The sequence below is a fragment of the Pipistrellus kuhlii genome, unplaced genomic scaffold, assembly GCF_014108245.1.
Source record: "Pipistrellus kuhlii isolate mPipKuh1 unplaced genomic scaffold, mPipKuh1.p scaffold_m20_p_6, whole genome shotgun sequence".
NCBI classification, from domain to species: Eukaryota; Metazoa; Chordata; class Mammalia; order Chiroptera; family Vespertilionidae; genus Pipistrellus; species Pipistrellus kuhlii.
The window spans coordinates 1679061-1697871 of record NW_023425562.1 but is presented as its reverse complement, the minus strand read 5'-3'; positions in this window follow the sequence as shown (position 1 = coordinate 1697871).

Here is an 18811-nt window from a genome sequence, read left to right as displayed (position 1 = left end):
GGTCTCAGAAAGGGGAACCCACCATTGCAGGAGAGACAAGAAGGCTATAGAGGAGTGAGCTTGGGCTCCCGTTGCGTGCAAGGTTGCATGACAGAGAAAAGAGGGGCATTTTGCCATGACTGGTGTGGCTTAGTGGATAGAGTGTCGGCCTAATGACTGAAGGGTCCCTGGTTCAATTCCAGTCAAGAGAACATGCCTAGGTTGTGGGCTTGATCTCCAGTGGGGAGAGGGGCATGCAGAAGGCAGCTAATCATTGATGTTTTTCTCTCTCTCTCTTCCTCTCTGAAATCAATTAAAATATATTATAAAAAAAAGAAAAAAAAAGAAAAGAAATTCATGGTAGAAAGACCTGTAATGGAAGCAAACAATAACCAAGTCTCCAGATTTCTTTGGAAAACAGAAAAGGAGGCCTTACAAACTGAGGCACCCTCACCTTCAGTGATGTGGGGGAAATGGAAGGCAAATCCAAGCACCCGGTTCTGTATGTTGACCAAAAAGAGTTAAGTCTGGATGTAAGGAGAGCAGAGTCACCAAGGGGGTAACTCCTACAGACAAGGGGTCTAGACCACGTGTTTGCATGTTTCACACAAACAGAGAGAAAGAGGGCGGGACCTCCTGAGGAAGGCTCTTCTACCTCTATGCTCTGGTTCTACCTTCTTCAATATACAGTGAGAATCTGACTGTTATTAAGATACATCGATTAAGTTCTTACCAATTTTATTTTATAAAATGCATCCTTTATGTGACATTTTTTTGAAAGTTTTAGGTTTTGGTGGACAAACTAAATAAATAACTACTAAATTCCACTTAACAGTGGATTATGTAACCGTGTTTGGCTCTTCAGCATGAAAGTGAATTTGAACATAAGAAGTTTTTCAAGTGTCTCTTGAATAAGATAAATAAAACAATCTTTCTTCTCCAATATCTACCGTTCATCCCCTTCAAAAAGCATAAAATTCTTCACTATACTTTGTTGGTATAAAACAAGTTTCTGGCTACATTTTACCCACTTTATACCAGATTTTTGTTATCGTTGTTTTTAATGAGCCTCATGTTTGTGTTATAAAAGTAATATTTGATATAAAAGATTAAAAAAAGAAAAGTAGTTTAAAATATTCCTTTATACCCAATTCCTAAAGATTCATATTTTTAAGTAAGTATGGCTTTGTGTGGCCCAGGAAGATAGCAAAACTTTGCTGCTAATGTTTTTCCCATTTACATGTTTTATGATAAGACTTTAAAGTATCTTATTATTATGAGCTAGCTTGGTATCTAATTCAAAGCACTAATCATAAATGAATTTGGTATTCAAATTCCAGGGCCACTGTGATGTGTTATAATGAACTAATGGTTTATAGAAGTTAAAACAATATTACCTTTCACACTCCGGTGTGGTTATTGCTTTACTTTCTTCATTATTAATTAATTTTCTTTTCATAGGGAACCTGTAAAATTGTTGTAGAAACTCTTCCATCTTATCACATCTAGCTAACGAGTTCTTTAAAATTAATTTTGCCTCAAACTCTTATTAGAAAACTTTTCAATTAGGCAGCAATATCTTATTGGGTGTGGGGGTGTGGGAGGAAGTGATAGGAAGGAAAGCCTCTTATATTAACCAATGAATTTACTCAGATTTTATTAACATCAGGTTCTTGTTCAAATCCTTGCTTCTGAAATCTGTTCTCACTTTCTGTGTCCCTAGTACTCTTGGAGTAGTATACGGCTATTTATAAGACATACTTCAATTCTATGGATGTATTATCTAAGAATGATATGAATTCCAAACTCACTTTTGGGTAATCAACACCAATTCTCTTATGCGCTGGGAACGAAACAAAACACCCAGGAAGATGCAGAGAATGATGGGCCTTAATGGTTTTGCGTCATTATTCTCTGGCATCTTTCTGGGTGTTTTGTTTTGTTATGCATTAGTTGTAGTCCCAAGGCCAACAGGCTCCTGCTTTCTAAGCAGATCCTCTCTTAGCTGCAACCCAGGTAGCTCGGCAGCTACTCAGGGAAACCAGCCTGGTAGTCAATGGCTCTACCATTTAGAAATTCTATGTAATAAAGGGCTAATATGCAAATTGGACCCTGCGGGAGATCAACCTGGGGACTGGGAGTTCGATCGCCTGCTATATCGTGTGCTGACAACCAGGGTGGCCCAGAACATGGCGGGTGACCAGCAGTGGTGGCGGGGTACTGAGGGAGTGAGGAAAGGAGGAGGTGAGGAGGCCGAGAGGTAGGGATCCTGATTAGACCTGATCACTGGCCAGGCCTAGGAACCTACCCATGCACAAATTTTGTGCACTGGGCCTTTAATATCTTATAATCAGGTAGTCTTTTCAATATGACCTCTAGCCAAATGAAGCATGCTTCTGCTTCTAGAGCAGGCCTGATTCAGTGGGAAAAAAGCTCATCATCTATATATATATATAAAAGCCTAAGTGACTGTTACAATGGAACAACTGGAATGACCTGAATGGCCGATCAACCAGTTGCTATGATGCGTACTGACCACCAGGGGGCGGACACTCAAGGCAGGAACTGCCCCCTGTGGTCACTGTGCTCCCCCAGGGGGAGTACTGCTCAGCCAGAAGCTGGGCTCACTGCTGGCAAGTGCAGCTGCAGCAGCAGGAGCCTCTCTTGGCTCCATGGCAGCACTACCAAGTGGTGGCAGCAGGTGCAGTGGGCCAGGATGAGTGTGTGCATGAGCAGTACAGTACCTAGCCTGGTTCTGGCTCTTCTTTGGCTGCCTACTACTTGGTGCACTGCTACATCCCTTGGGGGATGTCTGACTGCCAGTTAAGGCCTGGTTTCCACAGTTGGACATCCCTCTCGAAATCCAGAACCTCTCAGGGGCCTAATCCAGTAGTTGGACATTCACTGAGGGGTCCTGGATTGAGAGAGGGTGCAAGCTGGGCTCAGGGACATTCCCCCCACCCCACAGTGCATGTATTTTGTGACCAGGCATCTAGTTTATTTAAATATATACTCAGCTGGAAATTCTCATGAGAAGCAGTACTCACAGGTGCACCTGCCCCAATGCTGGGCAGGGATGTTCATCTTTTCTGTGAGGAACATTTTCTGGCCACAGCACTTGGTTGGAGAAATAGATAGATGCTGCTGTGCTTTTCTTTCTCGGAGCGGGTAAGCATCTGCGTGCTTTGAAGTCACCTTCCCTTTGAAGTAAGCCAAGCTGGCTCCTCAGATGATTTGAATAACCTTAGTGCCCTCTGAATGGGGGCAGACCCGTCATTCTTCTTTCTGATGTAGATAAATATGATACTTATCATTGGGCTAGGGAGCTATTTCCTGCTTTTCTTGAAACTTGAGGAAGTCAAAGGCAAGATACTTGGAATCACTTTCACCGGCCCCTCCAGAGGCCATTCCCCTGCTCTGACATGGAAGGCTGGCTGTGTGGATGGCATCGGTCCACCGATCGCCTCTGCCTTCCGGTTGCCTTAGCAGACAGAGAACCGGAGGAAAGCAAAGCTCTAGCATCTCTCCCCCAGCCCTCCAGGGAGCTCAGGGGTGGGCAGTAGCTGCATTCCTCATTTAAGGCCATAGGCCCCACTGGGCTGTGTTCTCCGATGGCCAGAAGCCCCACCCAGTTCTATTATAGTAACTGCTCCCCTCCTTTTCCCTCCTGCCTAGCGGTGGTGGTGGCTTTCAATAGCTGGAGTTCCCGACTCCCTTTGGGTTTTCCACTGCTACAGCTTTACAAAGAGTCCTGCGGCAGACTCCGAGAGCGACCCCCGCAATTGATTTATGCCCATGTGTACTTTGCTCTACTTGAGCGCAGGTAGGATTCCTAACCAATAGAATATGGCAAAATGGTCTATTGTGATGGAGAGGATCTCACGCCAGAGACCAATGGGTGGCTTTTAACCCCGAGTGTGTGGGGACAGCTAACACCTAGACAGCAACCCCATGAGGCCTGGAGCCAGGACTCAGGCAAGCGGCGCCCAGATCCCTGATCCACAGAACCTGTGAGAGAATGCATGTGTGTTGTTTTAAGCCAGGAGTTGGTGGTAACTTGTTATGCACCAGCAGAAAACTAATACAAGTCCCTTCACCAAATGCTCTTTTGAGGGTGACATCTGTTTTTGAGGACACCAATAATACAGGTAGACCAGGAGCTGGCAATTATTTTCTGTAAGGGGCCCAGATAATACAAATTTTAAGCTTTGCAGGCCACAAACATGCTTGTTGTATATTCCCTCTCTTATATTTCTCCAACTTAAAAAAAAAAAAAAAAAGTGATAAGAAATTTCTAGCTCACGAGCTCTCCAAAACATGTGGTTTGTTTGATTGGACACATGAGTCACAGTTCACTTTCTCCTGTGTTTGACAACTGTATGGTTCCTGGGAGGTGATTATGTAAAATCTTCATTGTATCGCTAAGTATACATTAAAATCTATTTCTTCTACTTTCTGAGTATGAACCTAGGCCAGTGGTCGACAAACTCGTTAGTCAACAGAGCCAAATATCAACAGTAGAACAATTGACATTTCTTTTGAGAGCCAAACGTTTTAAACTTAAACTTCTTCTAATGTCACTTCTTCAAATTAGACTCGCCCAGGCTATGGTATTTTGTGGAAGAGCCACACTTAAGGGGCCAAAGAGTCGCATGTGGCTCTCGAGCTGCGGTTTGCCAACCACTGACGTAGGCAATCTTCCCAGCTTGGGAAGTATGAGTGTGTCCAGGGGCCTGGATTCTGTGGAGTGCAATGAGGGTGGAAATGACACACGGGGACTCCGGGTTTGGGGCCGTGCTCTGCGGTTCGCTACAGCCTCAGATTCTCCATCCCTGGCTACAGCAGGGGCCCCGAGATCCTGGGGTACGGAGGTGCCACGAGGTAGAGCCGCCCCCAGTTCTGCACCTGACAGGGAAGACACTGCGAACACTTGTGTGTCATGGGAATGGGAATGAGAAAGGAATGTTTGCTGGGTGTGGAACCACTGAAACGTGGTGCCCATTTGTCTGTATAGATCTCAGAGCTTAAGGTGCCAAAGAGTAGCTCACTCTCTTTGTAGATTCAGAAGAGAATGCCCCAGAGATACATCTAGTCATGTGAGGAAGGGAAATGGTCTTGATTTTAGTTTGTGCAAGTGTGGTCTGTAGACATGAGTAAGAGAAGGAAAAACCAAACAAGGTTAGCCTAGGGCTCCAAGATACACATCAAGCTAAAGGGAAAATGCACATCTAGCCCAGGGGTGTGGCTCAGTTGTTGAAGGTCGACCTATGAACCAGGAGGTTAAGGTTCAATTCCTGGTCAGGGCATAAGTCCAACTTGTTGGCTCGATTTCCAGTAGGAGGCGCGCAGGAGGCAGCTGATCCATGATTCTCTCTCATCATTGATGTTTCTCTCTCTCTCCCTCTCCTTCCTCTCTGAATCCAATAAAATCCATTAAAGAGAAAAGTACCCATCTAAGGACAGTCCCCTGTCCTGGCCACTCTTTCAGGCCTCCTGTTTCTGAGACAGCACTCTCCTGTGCACCAGAGATTTCCGCGATCTCGGCCACACAACTGCTCTGCCTCCGCAGGGCAAGAGATGACCTCCATATCCTCCCCCTCCTGACACCTGCTTCTCCTGTCATCACCCACTGGCCGCTCCCGCTTGCCCTTGACCATGAACTCCAGCCTTTCACATTTCTAACCACTCCTCCCCAATATTTCCTACTGAATGGGGTATAGACACACTTGTAAAGCGGATGGGAATCTTTAAAGTCATTTAATTCTCATTATTTTAGACTCTTCGAAGGGAAGTTTTTATTCAGCAAAGTAAGTCCGTGCACAATAGATTTTTGTGCTTTGTTTGATCCGTTCCGTTGGAGTACAGCAGCAGCTCCTCGCTGGGACATGTCTTGGATGTGCCATGCGAAGTGGCACAGTGGTCCGGGGGCACCTGCCGCCGTGGCCGACAACGTCCCCGGGCGCCTGGCATCAGTGGGAATGGAAGCAAAGGACACAGTGCTTTTGCAAGTGGCTTATTGAAGCTCACATCTATTAATAGTCAACCCCATCAAGATGGATGACTGCCTCAAGCCATCACACTGCCTCTCATTCTGCAGTGTAAGCCTTCAAAGCATTCAAAGACCAGAGCCTATCTGGAGCCCAGACTATGACAGCATAAAAGAGTCAGTAGAAAAATGCAAGTTTCCAAAATAATTAATTACTAAGATTACCGATAAAGTAACCAATTCGTCTCTCTTTCCCTCTCCCTCTCTCTCTTTCATTCTCTCTCTCTCTCTTCCTCTCTCTCTTCTCTTCTCTCTATCTTCCCCTCTCCAAAGGATAGTGTCTCTGACACAAAAAGGCAAGGGATCAAGCTGAGGCAGTGCTTGTCCAGTAACACTAGGTGGCAGCAGTGGGTTTTAGCCAAAGCACTCTCCCTTTCCCAAAGGGCAGAAGTGACCAGGATTAGGAAATGACCGGTTAACTGATGAACAACTAGATGGTGATTATGTAGGAAAGACATGAGTACTCTTTTAGCACGTTAAAAAGTAAATAAAACATTTTTAAATGTTATCAGAGAGTGTGAAATAAATTTGCCATAAAGGGGTTTTCAGGAATGATGTGATTATAGTCTATAAAAATTGGATATAACACATAAAATTAAAAGGTGTCTTTTTGCAGAAAATAAACTATGACTTTCAGAGAAGAAATGGTTTCACGGAAGACTTGCGTTTGAAACATTAGCCATCACTACCAGTTAGACCCTTTGTAATTATTTGTAATTTGAAAGAGACTGACTGCCAGCATATGATTGATATTTGACAGGGAACTTGAACTCCGGTTAATTTGTTTTCTGTAATGCTAGTCAGTATTTTCAAGACTGGTGTACATATCCTTTAACACAGGAGGAACCTACCCATCCTTTCCTCTCTCTCTTTTTAAAATATATATTTATTGATTTTTTACAGAGGAAGGCAGAGGGATAGAGAGTTAGAAACATCAATGAGAGAGAAACATCAATCAGCTGTCTCCTGCACACTCCCTACTGGATACGTGCTCTCCAGCAAGGTACATGCCCTTGACCAGAATCGAACCTGGGACCTGTCAGTCCACAGGCCAATGCTCTATCTACTGAGCCAAACTGGTCAGGGCCATAAAAAGAACTAAATTGTGTGTCCATTTTTGCATCAGGAAATAAAACACAATGAACACTCTGCTCTTAGTCTGGGATAAAGTCGGGGCGCGCTCTCAGGTGCTAATGGGCTCCTCTCAGCATTTACTCCGAATACCTGGCAGCCAGCTCTATGCCACCCTGCCAGGGGGCAGGACGCTGGGGTGGAGGAGTTTTAGTCCTAGCTCTGCCTCTCACTTAGTGTCTGACTCTGAGTCAGTCAACCGTCCTCAATGCCAGGTGTTCTTTGTAAACTAAAGTGGGCATGTTGTTTTAGATGACGTCTATGTTCTCACCTGGCTTTGCCATCAACAGAACCCAATTTTTATGCTCAACGATCAGTTGGCGTATGTATTTGGCATGTAATGTGAAGAATCTGTGTGCGTGTGCACGCGCATTAGGGTATTAATGCTGGTTTTCAACTCACAGCCAAAGCGGCCCAGTCCTCAGCGCCTCTGCTGGTGTGGAGTTACCCGTGAAGTTGTGAATTTGCGTTGCACTCATTCTTGAGAACATTCTGGAAGTCACTATGCAATGTGGTGGCTAGGGGAAGGAGGAGGGGAAAGTAGCCAGGGATTTGTTATAAACAAATGCACTCTCTGGGCCTAAGGGGGAGGAACCGACTCGATGCACTACGTCCTTCAGGCCACGGAGGCACTCAGAGGTCTGGATATGCCAAGCTCACTAACACCAATGGGACATCAGACTGTATTGGCTTCGTGAGCAACAAGGGGGGAGTTTACTGTCTGGATTTAAATTCAAATGGAAACATTTCTCTTGATCCCTTAAATCCGAGCTGACACTGGTAGCTGGATTAGGAGGAGCCTGAGGGCAGCTTGTGCCTACATAATCAGCAGACCGACCGAGCATCTGAACGCTCATCTGGGGACCTGGCTTTCTCATGGGGCACACGTGACTGATGCGGTGAGTGCTCTGCCTTGGTCATCAGAGCACTACCAGGTGGTTCTTCTTCACATCGAGTCCATATGGGCTGCGCTCGCAGTTTTTGTTTCTAGGGCAACAGCACCAAGGCAAGCTGCAGCAGTGCCCTGACACGTGGCGGCCACAGTGGACACGTGTTATTTCGGGGTTCGTCCGCGCATGCTTTCCTCTTCTCCTTGCATTGTTTCCTTTGAAGGACTTACCTCTCCCTCCCCATATGGCATCTTGGAAGGCCTGTTCCTCTTGCTCAGGATGCTGACAGGGCTCTGGGGCTCTTTGTGGTAGCATCCTCTCACCGATCTATCTCCTAGGACCAAAGGGATGACTTTGTCATCGAATCCAAACCAGTCACTTCTTTCTCCCACAACACTGGGTCCCTGTAGAGGGCCGCACTGGTGGGGGGACAGCTGGAGGAGAATCATTCCCGCGTTGGTTCCAGGTAAGGCTGTGGAGCCGTTCCCCCTTCCAGCACCTTCTCCAGAACCCTCCTCCTCACCTGGGCCAGGCCAGTCACCCCAAGTCCCCTTTCATCCTCTGAGACCCTTGGTAGCATTCTGGGAAATTTTCTTGTTGTGTAGGTAAGCTGTGTGTGTTTTTTGTTGCTTGTCTCAGAGAATCCTGGCTGGTAAAACAATAATGGATAAGTTGCTTGTCACAGAAGCTGAAGGACATTGCTCTGGACTCACACAAAGCCTATTACTCTGCTTATGAGATATGGAGGAACCAGGGGTATTAACTGCATTTATAACAGAGGCAGCTACAGTTCCAAGAAATTTGGTATTTGGTTCATGTAGAAGGTCATCAGGATCAGAATTAAGAATAGAGTAGAGACCTATTGGCTTCTCACTCTGCTAGTAATTAGCAGTGTGACCTTGAGTAAGTTCCTTGACCTGTTCCCGCTTCAGTTTCTTCAGCTGTCGATTAGAGGGCTGGGTCAGATGACCCTAAGACCTCTCTCACCTCTAAAATCATTTGGTTTTCATCTGAGGGTCCTTCCAGAAACCCTAAGCTGTGGACAGAATATATCAGTAGCTTAGACAGGGTGTTTCTAATAAAATATGTTTTAATCATCTGTGAAAGCAAAATATAATAGATTTCTCATTTGCATACTCCTCATATCAAAGTTTCCTTCTTTGCCAAATAGAAAATTTGAGATATTTTAAATGCTTTTTTGTTTGTTTGTTTATTTGTTTGGTTTTTACCAATGGGGAAATCAGTGGACTTATTAGAACCCAAAATGAGGTCTTTGGCTTTACCTCGTGGTTCATTTGTCAAAGTATTTTAGCTTTCTCCATTTAACTTTCTCCCTCCAAATAGCAAGTAAAAAAAGTGAACTGATTTAGAAGCACATGGTAACACTTCAAAGACAGATGAAAATGGGTCAAAGGCACATCATTTTTCAAAACTTGTGGAGGTTGTCTGAGTTAACATGTTTGAAAGCTGCATCACCCTGGGGAGGAAAGGGAGACTGGGAGCCGTCGGTGGGTTAGTGTGCATGTGGGGCTGGCACAGTCGGGTCCAGATCAGGTTCGGGGCCCCCTCAGCTTTTATTTCTTTCTTTCCCTTCGTGTCCAGGACTTTGGCTGGTCTGGAGCTCCCTTCTGCCACACATTCCCAAAACTGTCCTCCAATTCTCCCGACTCTTCAGATGTTCCTTTTTATCCAAAGCAACTCACCACGTTCCAATGGCTTTTTGATTTTTTCCCCATTAAGGAGCTGGCAAGTCTATCCACCTAGTAGGGTAGAATGAGACTATTTGTTCAATTTACTATTTTCATCAAAGAAGAATTTTAAGTTTTAATGAGAAGGAACACTTTCTGAAAAACTGCTGCAACTTGGAGAAATTCCCTTGACTGTGGTAGCTCAAGGGGTAAAGAATTTGGGGGTCCACCTCCTCGTATCTTTCTACATGAGCATGAAGGTCATCATGAGACACAGCACATGAACTATGAAATACTTAGATAAGTTATTAAAATAGCGATGAGAAAAACAAAAGACACTTTTAATGAATATGAAGTTGTTATAGATTTATTAGTCTTCAAAAACTGTCATCAGGTTAAAAGCATCACTTTTATCTCTCCAAGAAACACACTTAGAAAACAGAATTGAAATTCTATTAACATGGATCATGTATTTTTTTTCAATTGCATGTTTTGGTCTGTACTTTTTATCATCTCAGAACTCATATGTTCAAATCTTAGCCCGGCAAGGGGATGGTATTAATGGATGGGGGCCTTGGGAGGTGCTTAAGTCATGAGGTTGGAACCCTCATGAAAGAGAATCCAAGAGATCCCTACCGCCTTGGGAGGATACAACCAGAAACCAGTGACCCAGAAGGCATCCCTCCCGAGACCATGCTGGCACCCCAATCCCAGATGTCCAGCCTCCAGACTATGGGAAAGAAATCTCTGTTGCTTACAAGCCACCCATTCTGTGTGGTTTCGTTACAGCAACCCAAATAAAGTGAGAGTGCAACTTCAGGTATCTACATTCACATCGCTAGAGTCTTATCTTCGCTTTCAGCAAGTCTGTGCCGACAACTTTCTGAATCATCCAGCTCCGCCCAGCAGCAGCTTACCAATGCCCTCCCACCACCTGTGCCAGAAAAACGTGGATGGCCCTGTGCTGAGACCCCGGAGCTTGAAGTCATCCGGGTGTCCGGCGTTACATTGCAAGCCACTGGGACGTTTACTTGCCTTTAGGAACTGCCTGAATGTTGTGGCGCCTTACATATGTGCCAGTGCAGGTGCACACATGTGCCCGGGCACAGTGGGCAGCATACCCTCCCCGCAGGCCTGTAAAAGAGGCACATATGTGCCCATAATTACAACTGTGACACATTAAAAAGCCCTTCAAGCCTTTCATACATGTTACCACAGCGTAGCAGGTAGTTATTCTCTATTTGGATTTGAAGGTGATGACAGTTTTTATTAATGCTAGTATCTGAAAAATAAATTTCTGTTTAGACTAACACAAAACAACAGAAACCAAAACAACAGCTGTTTTTGGAGGTACTATGTCCACAGCCTCAGTCATGCAAGTCTGCTTGCCTCAAGGAACCTTTGTAAACCTCATGGGGGAGATCCCTTGCCCCCCACTTCTTCTGGCACCTACTCATGGTCAGTCATCAATGGCATGACACGGCGCCATGCACATCCGGGTGGGTTCCGTGCACTGCGAGAATCAAGCGAGACCGATGCTTGGAAGTCCGTGAAGTTCGACCCCTGAGTCACATTGCAATTAACATAAGCTCCATGTGGGTTTGACATTTAAATATAAAAGATGAAATTGCAAAACTATTTCCAAAGAGAAAATGTGGATGATTATTGACATGGTTCTGGGTGGGAAGATTATTATAAACCCACAACGAAAAAGCACCTTACATTCACACAGCGTGCTTGCTCACACACACAATGTTTGTATGAACCATGTGTATATTTGTGCTCTAGTGAGCAACTTGGCGATTTGATCCAGAGCCTTAAACATGTGCACCCTGCATGACACAGCCCTTCCTGCCCATGAATTATTCATGAGGTATGCCTGGACTCTTGCCCAGTGTGCACATGTGGGGGCCACGCCCACAGAAGACAATAGGTAGTGGCCTTGAGAGCTTCCATTGCAGCAATAACCCTCTCTTCAGTCTGGAGACAACTTGAAGGAGTGGAATATAACTGTTGAGAGTATTGATTTTGATTCAGGCAGTTTTAGCTAATATAAAACTCAAGAAATGATAAACTACAACTTTTTTTTTTTTAAAACAAAACCTACTATAGTTCCCTACCAATAGAACTCTGCAGTAGCTTGAAGTATACCAAAATAAACATATAAAGGGATTTTCCAAAAGCTCTCCTCATATATTTCTCACAAAAACAGGATTATGGCAAGAGTCAGAAGAAGATATTTGGAGGTAGCCTGACCTTCCTTTTCACCATCTTCTTTATTAGTGGATGGTCAATATAAGCTTAGTTTAAAATTTTACTTACAATAAACTCTGCAACAAAATAATGACAGCATTCATGAGCTTTCATTTTTAGTAAGTGTGCTACGTAATTTTATCTTAGAGGTTTTCAGGATTACTAAAAATGTCTTCATTTTGTGGAGTGTTAGTTTGTTTTTGCACAATGATTATCTACTTATGATTTTATCAACTAAAGATTTGTCTTAGAATGATAATTCATGTTCAGCCATAAATAATGCTTATTTGGTAAATGTGTGAGTTAGTTGATGTCATAATACATTGATACCTTTTATTTTTGAAACTAGTGGCCTGGTGCATGACATTCATGCACATTAAAAGGGGATTAATTAGAGGAAATAATTTAATATTGCTATTTGCCCTTTATAATAGAAGTGTCAGAGATGGAAGAAAATTAGTAAAATGCATATGACAATCTTCCTCCTGTCAGAGTCTGGGGCGTGCCACAGGACCCAGAGTCAAGTCCCTGCCCAACCGTGCGTGCCTTGAAATCACAGGAGACCCAGACTTGGCTGGTCCCACCCCCATTGGGCAAGCTCCAGACCTGTCAAGCCCCGCCAGGTGAGAGGCACGAACTGAGGTCCCCTGACCTGGCGCTGGGGCAGGAGACACACCTTGAGGTCCCCCATCAAGCACCGTCTGGTGGGGGTGCATCCTCAGGTTCCCCCGCCCTGGCCCAGTGCCAATACTCTCAACAACTCCTGCTGATTGCTCCTTACGTCTCCTTATGGGAACTCAGCCTCTGTTGTGGGTGCAGCCATCTTGTGTTACAAAACCCTGCCTCAGCTGTGGACACCGCCATCCGGTGTTACAGAAACCCCACCTCCACTGTGGGCACAGCCATCTTTGTGATGACATGGCAGTCAATGTGCATATTCCCTCTTTATTAGAGAGGTTTGTTAAATCTTTAGCTTTTGGATTTTTTTACCTTATTTTGGGAAATCTGAACTTCTTTATTAGTAGTATTAGTAGTAGTAGTATTTTGCAAAATAGCAGCAGGTGAGTGTTATGTAAGATAACTGATGAGACATAGGTGTTTCCTATTGTTTTTAGCACTGCATTCAATCATCACTGATTTGGGTCTCGAATCAAATGCCAGCATCTCAGGAAGACCTTTCTGTCTCCTCCAGCCAAGAGAGAGCACCCCACACCCCACACCAGGTATCTTGGCACATCCCACTGCTTAAACACTGCCACTCAGACACTGTTCTGAAATGACTATTTATCTTCAACCTATTTATCTCCCCTCAAAGGACTATAAGCAGACAGTAGGCATTTTTCGTCTGTGGCATAGATCAATGCTTTGCATATAGCAAGTGATTAATGAATATTTGTCAAATGCATGCAGCAGTGAATGAACTGAAAAACTGCTTATTCACCTTTTAAAATAGCTGATAACAATTATAGCAATGGTAATAATTATGACTACAGAACTTGCTATGAGTTAGGGGTTATTGTTATTGATGCTGAGATTGAGTGTTTGTTATTTTTAAATTTGGTATTTATTTAAGATTGAATCCCATTTTTGTAATTACTGGGTCAAAGATAATGACTATTTTAAAGAGACTAGAAATCTATCTCAAAATTACTCTTCGGGAAGGTTCCAGCAATTTCCGTTCGCACCAATGAGTCATTCTCACCTCACTGTATGACGTTCAAACTTCTGTGCATGGGCTCCTGTCTTCCCGGGATTGGCGTCGCCCTGCTTTCTTGGTTTCAGATGGTGCTTTAGATCTGTCTCTCTGCTAAGAGCCACGGTGCTCCTTGTGTCAGAAGAAAAGATTTGAGAAGCAACTTGAAGAGCCGTTGTAGTTTCCTCAAGAGATCTCTGTGAAATTTGTCCTGGTAAATCACCTTAAAGATTACACATAAAACTTACTGAAAAATCATCATTTTCGTTAAATTTACCTCTGCAATCATTACCACGAACCACAGGAACAACAACAAAGAACCTGATGCCTTTTGTGGGATAGACTTGGAGTTCGTATTTTCATGTAGTTTATAGTCTAGCAAATTGTCTATGGTGATTTATGTGATGTTTAAGATTCTGAATTTTGCCTGTATACAAAGAAAACCATCTTCTTTAGATTCTGTTAATGAGTCACTTTGTTTGTACATATACCCAGGAAGGCACCTTTTTCTTTCTTCTCATTTTTTTTCATTGCGTGCTGTTGGGGCTTTGGTGGCTAATTAATGTGGATTATTAAGTGCTGAGCATGCGTCTGAAAGGTAGCACCTTCAGCTCCACAGACTTTCATCCCGGGCTTCTGATAATAATCCATGCATACATAAACGCATAGCACCAGGCAGTTAGAAGCCGTCTAATTGCAACCATTAATTTGTAGACTCACCTAATTAAATTTCCCCAGCCCGAGTATGAATGTGTTGTCTGCACACATCAAAGTTTACAAAGAAGTCATGGAGCAGAATGAAAGATGGCAGTGGCCCTAATGGAGAGTCCCCCGAGAGGAGCTTCTAAGGTTAAAGTGAAGATCTATCACCGCGGAACAGGGAAGGATGCGGTTCCTGGAGTGAGGGGGCTCAGCAGAGCGCTCCTGGCGCATCGCATCGCTGAGCCAGAAATGAGCACGTCTCTGGCCACTTATTGCTTCTGTGAAGTGGGGGGACGGTCTGAGGTCCGAAAACTCCTTTTTATGTCGTACTTGGGAACATGAAGAGGATCCTGATCTCTTTCTTCCTCTTGAGACTCCATAGCTACCACTTGTGTGCCTGCTTCCTGGCCCTCCTGTGAGAACTGGTTGGCGGCCCAAATGCACGGAGGGGAGACAGTGGTTTGCACACACCTCTGGACAGCACCAAGTGCTTGCCCTGCCCCCGAGGGGCTCAGGGAAATTCACATTTCCCAGCCTCCGGTGTGACATTGACAAGGACAGAGGACATGATAAAGGCATGTGATTTTTTTTTAATGAAATAAAAAATAATAATTTAGTAAAATGGAAATAGCCCAGATGAACGCAATTGGGAAATAGTACTACAAAAACTTTCTTAGTGTCTTCTTCTTCTTTGCAAATCCTTTGCTTCTGTTTATTTTTTATCATCTACATTGGTAGCTAATTCCTTTTTAAAAAATATATTTTTATTAATTTTGGAAAGGAAGGGAGAGGGAGAGATAGAAACATCAATGATGGGAGAGAATCATTGATTGGCTGTCTCCTACATGCTCCACACTGGGGATCAAGCCTGCAACCTGGGCATGTGCCCTTGACTGGAAATGAACCCGGAACCCTCTCAGTCCACATGCTGATGCTCTATCCACTGAGCAACACCAGCTGGCCTCTACCTCTCCTTTTAATCACCTGGTGTTTATTAACATGTAAGAAATGTCCATTTTCAAACATTATTACAACTCTTCTACACACATCCCACTGCCCTTCAGAACGGTGAGTGGGTGTCCAGCCCTGCTTGCCCACCATTGCCCTTTCCACCTCCCACTCTCTCTTCCCACTTCCAATCCAGGCCTGGGGATGATTGCCACCGATGCATAAATGCCCTGTCCCATGTGAGACCCAAGCCAATCAGGGGGAAGGAGGCTGAGTGTCAGGGCCTGGCTCTCATCTGCGCCCTGCCAGTGGTGATGGAATGGATTTGGTCAGCATGACGGCACGCTGATGGTGATGCAATCAGCTGGACGTCTTCCAGGGTCTTCTGCCTCTCAGAGCACAGTGCCAGCCTTCAAGTATGTAGCTCTTACTTGTGAGCAGTGGCGATGTGTTTTCTTACTAAGATTAAGTATAAATTGATTTAGAAGAGGTTCTAAGCAGGGATGTTATTAACAAAATAAATGTTATTAGAGAAGTGTAGTGGGGGCAAAGTTTCATTTTTCCACACTGTAATATGTCTCTGATTAACCTATGTCAGTAGAAGAAAAAAGGTAGACAAGACAGGATATCTGTGAGTTTTCTTCTAGAGACTGACATGAAAGCTGTCATATCAGAGAATGGAAAGCCCAGGAGAAAAGTCAGACAGAGGATTTGTCAGAGGCACAGCGTGTGACTGCTGGGTCTTACCTGACAGGGGAGGAGGGGGTCCTTTTCCATCCCACGTCAACAACATCAGTTCTTAACCTTGGAATAGAGACGGTTACAAAAAAATGTGCTGAATTCAAGTGTTTTGTTGGTTTCATCACTATCTCCTTCTCTGCTCTTCCATATGTTTAAACCAATAGGAATCTTTAAATGTCAAATTAAACACTTCCCACAAAAGTGTAACAGTCTTCTCCCCATTCTCTCGAGGAAGATGTAGTTCCAATAGTTTTGTCTAGAAAGATCCCCATTGCTTAGACGAGGCTCTATTTATGTCTCTTACTCAGCGAGGAGTGACAATGTCGTGAGCTGAGATGTGTAGATACAGAGTAAGAAAATCAGACAAGTTTGTGGTTAACTTTTAGTCAGAATATTAGTATTTTATTTTATATGTAGATTCCAAGATAATTTGTTGCACTCAAATTCATATATCATGTCATATCATGTAAAGTACACACTAGCTTTGATCCTATGAAATAATGGATTATTACCATCCTTGGTTAAAGTGGAAACTTAGGTGCTTTCAATTCCTCTACCTATGACATATATATTTGATTTATATTTGGATTCAAATAAATTTGAATTTGAAATGCGTCTGTGACAAGAAGAGTCTACATATAGATTTCAAGTCAAAAACAAAGTAAAAGCAAATCCTATCTTCTGATGTGAATTAAATCAGGAACTCTCAGAACCATGGGACGGAAGAAAAGTAATGAGGTTTGGATAATGGGATTAACCAGGAAAGAACACCTGCCTCATTGGACCGTTTTCTCCTTTTGGCATCTGTGGCATCACCCTCGCTGTGCACTTACTGTCAGTAGACTTCCCTGGCTCATTCTTCCTATGGGGGCCTCTTCCACCCTTTATCCCAGCCTCCTCTTCCTCAGGTTCCATTCCAGTGGCTCTCCAGGCCAGGTCTCTGAATCAGCAGTAGCAACATCACCTGGAAATTGTTAGAAATGCAAGTTTCAAGCCCCACTCCAGAATCTCAAACCTATTCCCTAGATCAGAAACTCTGGAGGCAAACCCTCCGGGTGATTCTGAATGCAAACTCAAGTGTGAGGATCTCTGTTCTGTTCTCTTCTGAGGCATTTGATCCATGACTAGGGAATCGGTGTGATGAGTATACTGTAGGAGACTGTGTTTTTGAAAGATGGCCACAAACATATCCTGTCTCAAAAGTCCTCCCAGGCCTTGCTGCTGCTCCATCAACAGGTGGAATCTGACAACCCTCCTCTTGAGTCTGGGCAGAATTGTCACTTGCTTGTAATCAATAGGATGCAGTGGGACGAAGGCCCAGTAACTTCTGAGGATAAGCCATACATGGTGATGACTCTTCTGTCTTATCTGCCAGAACATCCACACTTGGGGTCTTGAGCCACCAAGAAAGAAGTCTGACTCCCGTGGGGTTGCCAGGATGTAAGGGATCCACGCACATAGGAAGGCTCTGTTCTGTGATGGACCCAGGCTGCAAGCTCTTGCTGCCCAGGCACAGGACTAAGAGGTATGGAGATCCCTGCAGGCCACGCAGGAGGTAAAGGGTGGAAGAGAAGTGAGCCAGGTCAGACTCCGGAGGCCTGTTTCTCCTTCAAATTTGGTTGAAATGACCCCTGGGACTTGGCCAGAATCGCCTTTCCACTTTGTTCTGCTATTGAACATCAGCCAGTGGTGCAAATAACATGCGTGACATTACAGATGTCAGAGGACCGTTTCTCCAGAGACTTCCTGGTCTCTCGGGAAGGGATGCTGGCGTTGTCATGGTTTCCGGATCGTGTTCCGGGGTCCTGATCTCCTGCCCTAGCAGACAGGAACTTCTGCAATGGCTTTGTCCTGAACCGTCCCGTTCCCCTTATTTGAAGTTTCAGTACAGCAGCCTGGCCGTGGCTGTGACCAAGGGAAACAGAATATTCTGAGGATGACGCGTGAGATAGACACTCAAAAAGGGATCAGTTCTCAGGTGTTCATCTATGACCTAGTGTGCGTGATGAAGGATCCTTGAGAGAGTGCCTTTCCATCAGTCTTCTGGGAGTGATGGCGTGAATGAGGCAGAAAAGTAAAACCAGCCACAATTCCAGGCTTGTGATTGGAAGAAGGAGACAAGGTGATGGAGTCGGTGGGGAGTCAGCTACCCCTTGGCCGTCCAGAAAAGCACCAGTGGTTGCCCTGGCTACGTGGCCACTTGGTGAGGCGGCATCTGGGTCTTAACGTTTTCCTGACTCGGAACACCCAGGTGCGCCTCACCAGGGCAGCTTGCTTCTCTGTTACACAAGCTTCCTCTTGCAGACAGCACATGCGCCTTTACCAGCTCCTCTACTCCATGCAGTGACAGCTGAGGCCAGTATATCCTCTTACCTTTCCTTTCACATGAAAGTAAACTAAAGTTGGAAAAAAACATTTTTCGTCTCACTACCTTTCCCTGGAAGGGGAGAGTGAGGCTTCTGCCGCTTAGAACTTCCGGTGGAGCTGTTGAGGAGGCTTTCTTACAAAGCAAAGCCAGGAGTTTTGCTTTCAGGGAATGACGGGAGATTGTTTAAGATACCATTCATCCGCAAGTAGACTTCTACCAGCACAATGGCCAGCTTCATCCTAAGGCCCACTTCTATTATGTGCTAGAAGTGCTCATTCTCCTTTTAAAAATATAATGCAAATAATTGGATGCCGATTTCCATGGTGATAGGCTAGGAGAGCAACACTTAGAACCGTATCAAGGACGTAGATC